This window comes from Meleagris gallopavo, chromosome 13, assembly GCF_905368555.1.
Source record: "Meleagris gallopavo chromosome 13, MGAL_WU_HG_1.1, whole genome shotgun sequence".
NCBI classification, from domain to species: Eukaryota; Metazoa; Chordata; class Aves; order Galliformes; family Phasianidae; genus Meleagris; species Meleagris gallopavo.
Genome location: NC_139416.1, coordinates 14503927 through 14512465, shown reverse-complemented (window position 1 = coordinate 14512465; position 8539 = coordinate 14503927).

The following is an 8539-nucleotide window of genomic DNA, read 5'->3' as shown; positions in this document are numbered from 1 at the left end:
GGGAATGACAAACTGTTGTTAGTTTTACACTGCCTGACAGGATTAGTGAAATAATTACAGTTTCCTATAACGTCTTAATAAGCTGCACTACAAACTTATTTCCTTTTTGAGCAGTGAAGATATGCAGCTTCTAGAAGGATCGGTTCTTTCTGTTGTGCGGGGCACTGAACATCAGATAAAGTGGAAATGTTAGCGATTTCCGACTTGAAACTCGTTAAAGTGCACAACAGATGGAAAGTTCTGTTTGGGTTATGAGTGTCCAGATCTGTCAGCGATTAGAAGGGCAGCATATGCTGGTAGCTGGTCCTGATAACTATCTTCAGAGCGGTGAGACAGGCTTCCCTTCTCAGAGCCCAGCAGCCTGTGCTGACAGGGACTATCTGCTGCTCCTCACACCTTGTACAGATCAGTTGCTATCCATTATAGCTCAGAGCATCTTTGGACAGATCTGTTCACAACCTGGATGTTCGCTGTTCTTCGGAAGGCTGATAGGAATCTAAACCTCTTGCCTCTTCAGATATATTCTCCCTTCTGAGCTGTCATCCAGGTTGTCAAAACTTATCCTTAACAAGTTTCAGCTTTAAAGGTCCTCTTATCAACACCACAACATTCCTGTCCTTCCCATTACAGCTTGTCAATGAGATCCTTTGAGTATTTAGTTTGAAGCGGCCCAGGAATCTTTTGCTAAATTCCTTCAAAAGAATTTAAATAGTCCTAATGACCATATTACCTTACAGGCTTTTAAACACTTCACCAGCTGCTTGAGTCGATGCATTATAAATTGTAAGCCTTTCCGCAGCGATCTCAGCATTTGTTTGGGAGTTAAATATTAACAGATTTTTCCCTTTTCTCTGACAGTCGGCTCCTGCACCTGCCCAATTCCCCCCGGGGTTTGTTAGAAGTGAACGCTGCTTTCTTCTCAGATGTTCTGGGTTTTGTTCACTGGCTGTGCTTTGCATGAGGGCAGTTTGAAGAGGACTTGGACTGATGTCTGGATCTCTGGCAAACACCATTTCTTTGTGCCACGTCTCTTGGTTGGTGAAGGAACTCCCAACTGCATTGGTAAATGGTGGCTGAGCAGTGGGTTTGGCACAGTGTGGTGAAATGAATTCACTGGGGTGCCCTTTGCAAGGCTTTATTCTACATTACTACTCGTGATTTTCAGCTTCTGGAACTTCGGATCATTCATGAAGAAAGAGAAAAAGCAAAGAAAAAGCATAAGAAGCAAGGTGTCAGTACATATCTGCTGAATATTAGAAACAATGTGGTTAGGCCTCATAATATGATGGGCAAACCTTAGGTATTTGTCTCTCAAAGGCAAAGAGGGACTGCCTCCTACACATATTTCAAAATGAATCTCAAGTGTATTTTTATCACTTACAATGATTTCCATCAGAGAATAATAAAGAGATTTGATGCCTAGGGTACTTACTGTCCTGTGATGTCTACTGTAGCAGCTATTTTAAGTGTAGGAAATACCCTAATAAAGAAGCAGTTTGCTAGTGTGCTGATCTGGTTGATTCTTATCAGAGCGTTCTCTGTAAAATAATAATTGGAAGATATGACAATAGAGATGTTTGATTAAACTTCAGCATCTGATAAACTTGGTCAGAGTTGAGCAGATCACTTCAAAAAGAGTGGTTTTTTTTTTTTTTTAAATAAAAATACATACCCTAACCTCCATTTCTAACATTTGCTTTTGATACTACCTTTTATTTTACAACCCTTGCTAAATATTTTAGTTAATAAATGGAAATAACGTAGTGAATCAAGTCTGTACTTTTTATGGCATAGTATTTAAGTGGCTATAGATCTCATATTTTTAAGTAGGTATTTAAGTTATTAACAGATAAGCTTACTAGTCACTTCCTTTTCCCACATCTCCTGCCTTCCTTTCTCTAATCTCTTCCCCCAGTTTCCCCTGTCAAAGATCTGAAAACTGCTTTGCTTGTGTTGTGGCATGGCTCAGCCACCCCCAGCCAGGTTTCTTGTTTCTGGCAATATAGTTGTAGCTACAGGCTTTATCAGGAAAGAAACTGCAAAGTATATGGCTCATTCCTTCCCCCTCAGCATGTGCTACTCTGTCCTTAATCCAGGGTCCTTGATGTTTCTTTCCACTGTGTTCCTCTCCTGTCTTTTTTGTTCTCCTGAGTTCCTGTATGCATGGCCCTGCTGGATTCATCTGCTCCCATGTCACATCAGTTGGGGTTTGTCCGACATACAGTACTACCTTTCTTGCTTATTTATATACTTTGCTGAAGCATTCATTTTACAATATTTTTACAAGCTCCTGTTCAGCAGAATTCTCAAAGAGATTCCAGTTTCATCCCGAGTAAAGCTCGTCCCATTCACTCTTCTGGGATTTGTGAGCATGTGATGTACTCCAACAGGAGTTGTACTTCACTTTTAAAATACCTGCAATTTCGTTGAGATTCCTTTGTGACAGCAATGTTACCTCTTATTTCTTTCTCAATTTTATCTGGTTATTTATATTTCTATATATTGATTCTGTTTTCATCACGTGCTTTCTACAGTGCTCAGTCTTCTCATCTGTTCTGTTCTAGTTCCATTTTTCTGAAGAAAATGCCATTCTCCTTAAGCAAGTCTACAATTCTTAAACCTTCTCACTTCAGCTTTCCAGTCCCAAAGCTCTCACAGCAGCAGTCCTTATTAGAACAGTCCCTAGAATTCGACATGACTGGCAATATGCTTGGCTTTTTCTTTCCAGCAGAGCAGTTACTAAGTCACTCTGCTATAAAAACTCTTACCTGAACATCTCCAAAACACACAGCAACATATGGCAGGTGTACAGTATGCCTTGCTTGGCGTGGCTGTTTAAATTTAACCCATCAAAGGTAGTGTTTTACAACAAAATTTCACTGATTTTTTGTAAGATTTCTCCTGGTTTCCCAGGTGCTGGTATTATGCTGAAGGTTTGATTTATTACTAGAGTTGGATCCTGCTTGCAATTGCCATTCCAGTAAGTTTTGAAGCTGACAGGATTTGAAACAATCCTCCTCTTAAAAAAAGCTTCCTCTTTTAAAAAAAGCAAACAAACACACTTATCTGACCATTGACCTTCTTTTGATCTTGAAGTCTCCTTTCACTGTCTTTAATTCTCAGTCCATAATAACTTCAAGACACTCTTGTTTCTTTAGGTTTGCTTTTATTTTTTTAATTTTTATTTGTTTTAATCTTAGACCAAGTATCTCCAACCATGCAGTCGGAGCTCAGGGACAGCTAAGCACTGAGTGTCAGTGTAAGCGATACAGTCACAGCACCAGCGGCATCTCTCCGATGAGCGTCAGGGAGTTACTTTTCTGCCAAGTCTTAACTGAGGACTCAGTTTTCATTTGTGAACACAAGGCTCTGGGGCTTCTCAGGGACGTTCTGTGCTTTCATTTTCATTTGCCTGGGACGGGGAAATCAGCTCTGCTTGGAAAGGGTGGCATATTTAACATCCCTCCCTGTTACGCTGATGCCAACGCATGGGAGTCAGCTTAAATATGTTCTCCTCCTAATTACTGATGGACTGGTGCTGAATGTTTATTTTGGCTTAAAGGGACACTGCTGAGATGGTAATCGCAAGATGATTTTGTTTCAAATTTTCCACTCAGTGCATAGTTTTCTGGCTGGCTTACTTGGCTCTGTGTTTCAACGGCTATATGTGTATAGACACGATTATCCAGTGGTCTGTATAGAAGTAACAATATTGCCTTTACTCATTTGTAACGTGCGTTTACAAATGAGAGTGTAACTTAAGCAGTTCCTTGCAGCTGTTACCAAAAATGCTCTGAGCTAGAAAAAAAGATTGAAAAGCTGTAAAAACAGTGTATGCACTTCTTGTTTAGTGGTTTGCTTGCTCGCTTTTTTATTTAGGCTACTTTCTGGCTGTAAGTACTCCCTCTGCTTTTGTCTCTTAGTGCAGTGCTGCTGAGCACTGGCATCTAGAAGGCACAAATGCAGTGTGTTGAGTTCTTTATTAAGGGATTATAAAATGATAGTACATTTTTCTAGTAGAGCAGAGCTAGTGATCAGTGGGATGTGCTGTGTTCTGGTGTTCTGCCATGGCCCTCTGCGTTACTACTCCACCTCCTGGCCTCGCCACATAGTAGGATCTTAGGCCTGGTACATCACTCTTAAAGGCAGAAGAGAAAATGCCCTGTTAATGTTCTCTAGTATGGAGAAATTGTGATTCTTGTGGTGAGTTTGTCTTTATCTCAGAGCCTTTAGAAGTGAGACGTGTAGGGTAGGTGGCAGTGGTGCCCTTCTGAGACTGGTAGAGTGGCTGTTCAATGAACAACTGATTTCAAGAACTCTTTTTTTTTCCTTTTTTGTCTTTAATTATATTCAGCTGTTAGTTGTGTCCTTGGTCATCTGGCAGTCTTTCTGCTTTGTTTCTGGTAGGGAAAAAAAAGAGCTTGTGGGGGGAGAAGGTGATTTGACAAGTGGAAAAAGTCTGTCTTTTCTTTTCTTTCACAAAGAACATATCCATTCTCACTCCTGAGACAGCTAGCAATCCCAGTCATCCTCTTTTGTGCAAGCAATGCTATGGCTACCACATGGCAGATCTATAATTGTGAGGTGATGATTGTGCAATGCCAACTGGAAGGCAAAAATGAGGTTAGGCAATGCTGAATCTGAGGGGTGTGGTACAGAGATGCAATTTTCATATTACCTTGTACTGAGGAAGCAAGGCAGTGTCCTTTTGGGGAGCTGGCTTCATGAAAAAATGCTCTCACTCACTTTCCAAATAACAAGGATAACAAAATGAGGATTGGGACGGGCTGCTGGGTTACACTAAAAGGCGAACCAGAAATGACTTAGATGTAAGTGGTGATGCTGTGATGGGAGGACAGGGAGCCCGCATCGTTGGCACTTGGGTCAGCTGACCCATCCTGCATTGGAAGTAGATTTTGTGGATAAATTTTCATAAAACTTGATGGCTCTAAGCTCTCATATTATTAAAATCAGAATTTATAAACAATGGGAGTTGCTGGAATACCCGTAATTTCAGGACCTATAAACCTGAGCATCTGCATCTCTGACTTTGTGGCCTCAAGCCAGACATAGATGCAATTACTGAAGCGGGTCCAGCAATTCGTTTCTCAGGTATGAAATATGGGTGCAAAGTTTGGGTAGGGGATCATTAGTGTAAAATTTACATTTGACACTGCTGTATATCCAAGTCTAAATTTTGGAATTTGGCTCAAATATACCGTAACTCTGTCAATAATATATAAACACGTACGATGTGATCTGGTGATACAGCTGTAGTACTGTAAGCTAAAATCCTGCTAATGGGACTTCTGCCATTGGCTTCAGTGGAGCCAGAAAGTATTTCCTCACCATTCCACATGATAATGAGGGCTGGCTAAAAAGTCATTGCTCTGTCTGTGTTAAACCTCGGGGCCTACAATAAAGTCAGTTGTGTGTTTGTGGCTCTTATTACTCTGGAGTGTATGTACCCCAGGTGCCAGCACAGAGAGGGCTCAGCCCAAAGGATCAGGCAGTAGGCAGTTTTTCCTTAACCCTTGTCTGGATTTGCAGACAGGAGCAAGGGGAGAAGGGAGAGGGGCAGGATCTTGGAGAAGGCTGAGCTGCAGGTGGGTTGCAGCCAGATTGACCTGTCTGGGAGCTTGTCCAGACCTTTTGGGGTCAGGCAGACTGCTGGAGAGACTGTGTTTGGGGTTTATAATTGGTCCCAGGAGAGTGGCAGTGTCTTTGATGTTGTCCTTTACTATCAGCAGATAGTGTGCAGATAGTGGCTGAATGACTTGTGTGAGTGTGTATAAGGAGCTGGTGGTGCTGCAAGAACAGCTTGAACTTGAATACTTGAATGGGCTGTGATTTAGGTAGCATCATCAGCTCTGCACCTCACTTCCCTGCACTTTCTTTCAGAATGTGTCTTTAGCAATGATTCCTGCAGTTAAATGAAGCAAGATTTGCACTAAGCTGAGCTACTTTTCATATTTGTTGTCACTTTTTGAAAGCATTAAGAATGTGGCTTTTTTTTTTTTTTTTTTTCCTCCCCTCAACAAAGTAGCAAGAGATGTGAAAATCAACGATGGAAACAGTTAATAGGCTTCAGGGCAATCAGAAGGCTTTGGCTCCTACTGCAAAATATTAACGGCTGTAATTTGACCTCTTAGCCAATTAATTTTGGCCAGTGTAAAATTCCATACACTAAATCTGTTTACGATACTTCACTATTCTAGGCATCTGACACTGTGCCAAGACCTTAATATGTCTCTGTGAGCAGAGGTCAAGTCATGGCCTTAAAATGAAGACTTGAAATACAAGCTGTGTGTGGGTGGGTAGCCTGGTGTCCCTAAGGGACTTATGAGTTCCTTTTCTATTGCTGTATGATCCGAAACTCTGGTCACTGCTCTCTGTATTACCTTCTTGTATTTCTTAATAAAAATAAATCCATTTTGCAGTTCAGAAATGACCTCCCTTTTTCATAGTTTATCCGGACTATTATATTTTTCACACATGGCTTTCATTGTGTAATGCCTGCAGTTATCTGTTGTCTGCGTCGTACATCTGTTCAAAAACTCATCTTTGTTGGGTTTCCTCCATGAGTCTGAGCTATATCCATCTTGTACTTTGGAGTGAGTGAAACAATCGCATCCTGGTCGTTCTACTGGTGCTTCCCAGTCATTTAACACTTCATTTTTCTGCCTTTGGCATTCGGGTTTAACTTTGCTCCAGTTTGCAGGGGGAGTAGTATTGATTGCTGCATGGAAGTGTATTAACAATACTCAGGTTCCAATGAATTTTGATAATTTCTGCATTATACCAACCCGATTAAAGCCTGACGGGATTTCTTCAGTTGAAGCAGAACTGTGCATGCTTTGTGGGGCTGTGCAGCAGGTGAGCAGCACCCCAGTATCTGTGCCACGTGTGGCACTGCACTGCCAGCCTGGTGGTCGTGTGGCTGGGCAGGAAAGTTCTGAACTGCATCCAGTTCTGTTACAGCTGTCTGACTCCTGGACGGTGAGCTGGACTGCTGCTTTATTTTCTATCATAATGAAAGAAGCAGCTTTGAGATACTCTATGCTTCTCATGTACATGTTGGCACGTTCTGAACGTTTTTTTTTTTGTGTGTGTGAGGATTGAAACACTCTGTACAGTGAGTTAAAGATGTGCCAAGTAGTCTGAAAATAGTGAAAGAATGAAGTATCTGTTGTTCCACAGGCATAGATGTGTTAGTAATCATGTGCCTGAGCCCTTGAGAAACTTCTGCAGAAGGAAACAAAGCCTAATGAAATGATATATGAATCAATGTCCAAAATGTTTAAATCTCCAGATAACAACATCAAAATGTTTTCTTTTTACTGCTCTCTGGATCGTCTTCTCAAGTGCTTGAATATGTAACGTGCTGAAAAGGAAGGGCGGTCCAGTTGGAGCCTCTTGCTGCAGAATACACTTCAGGATTAACTCGGGCACAGGGGCAGCAGCTGCTGCTCATCTCCTGCCCACGGTGAGTGTGCCCAGGCTGTGGCAGGGCAGGAGCTGCAGCCTGAGCCCTATGGTGCCCGCTGCAAGCACCGCTGTCAGCACCACTCCTGCTCATCTGGGTCTGTCACACTTCTGTCTGTTGGCAGTCATAGAAAGCTATTCGGGAGGCTGTTTAAAAAAAGGCCTTTGAAGGCTTATAAGTGAAGAATGCCAGTAATAGAGCATCCCAACCAGTGCTAGGAAGTTGAAGAACTTTTGAGGCCAAATCTTTGCTTTGTTTAAAGCTGATTTATATTGAATCGAGCAGCTTGCCAGAAGTCCAGTCCTTGGCTGAAAGGGCTTTTTTGGGGAGGAGAGAAGAGCAACGAGACCAAAATTTAAAAAGCACCAGAACAAATTGCTGTAGTCATTTCCATTTTGAATTTACTTAGCCATTAAAACAAATGAGATTGTCTTCGTCTGTGATATATAGTTCCCAGCTGATATAAAGGGTATGAAAATAGTTAATGGCTTAAAGGAAAAAAAACAAACCAGAGTTTATATTATCTTAGGAGATTGTCTTTAGAAAGCTGTTCCCCAGGTACTGACAGGTGGTGCTGAATTTTGCAAACCTTGTGCACTTGAAAGAATAAGATTCTGAAAAAGAACTAAATTAGAAAAGCCCGTGCAGCAAAGGTTTCTTCATTAAGTGGCAGAAGCGAGTCCAATTCCCAGCTGGAGCTTTTGGATGGTGTTACCCTGTCAGAAGGACACCTGAAATCATCTCAGTGCAGTGACAGAAAAATGGGGCTGCGTAGTGTGAATGGGTGACCGAACTGAAGCTGGATGACCTGCAGCATAGATCCCATGGGAAGTTCCACCTGTTGTAAGCCTGACCGCTCCAGGTGTTGCTTTCTAACATGTCATGCTGGAGAGGGCTGCTCAGTGCTCTGTTTGGGACACCCGGACAGGAGCCCTGCGTTATAGTGTTCAGGGACAAGGATGTGCCAAGGGTTTGTCCTATCAGGAAGGTTGCTCCCACCTTTTATAATGTGCTTCACTGTAGAATGGGTGCTACATGCAAGTAAAAACTAGG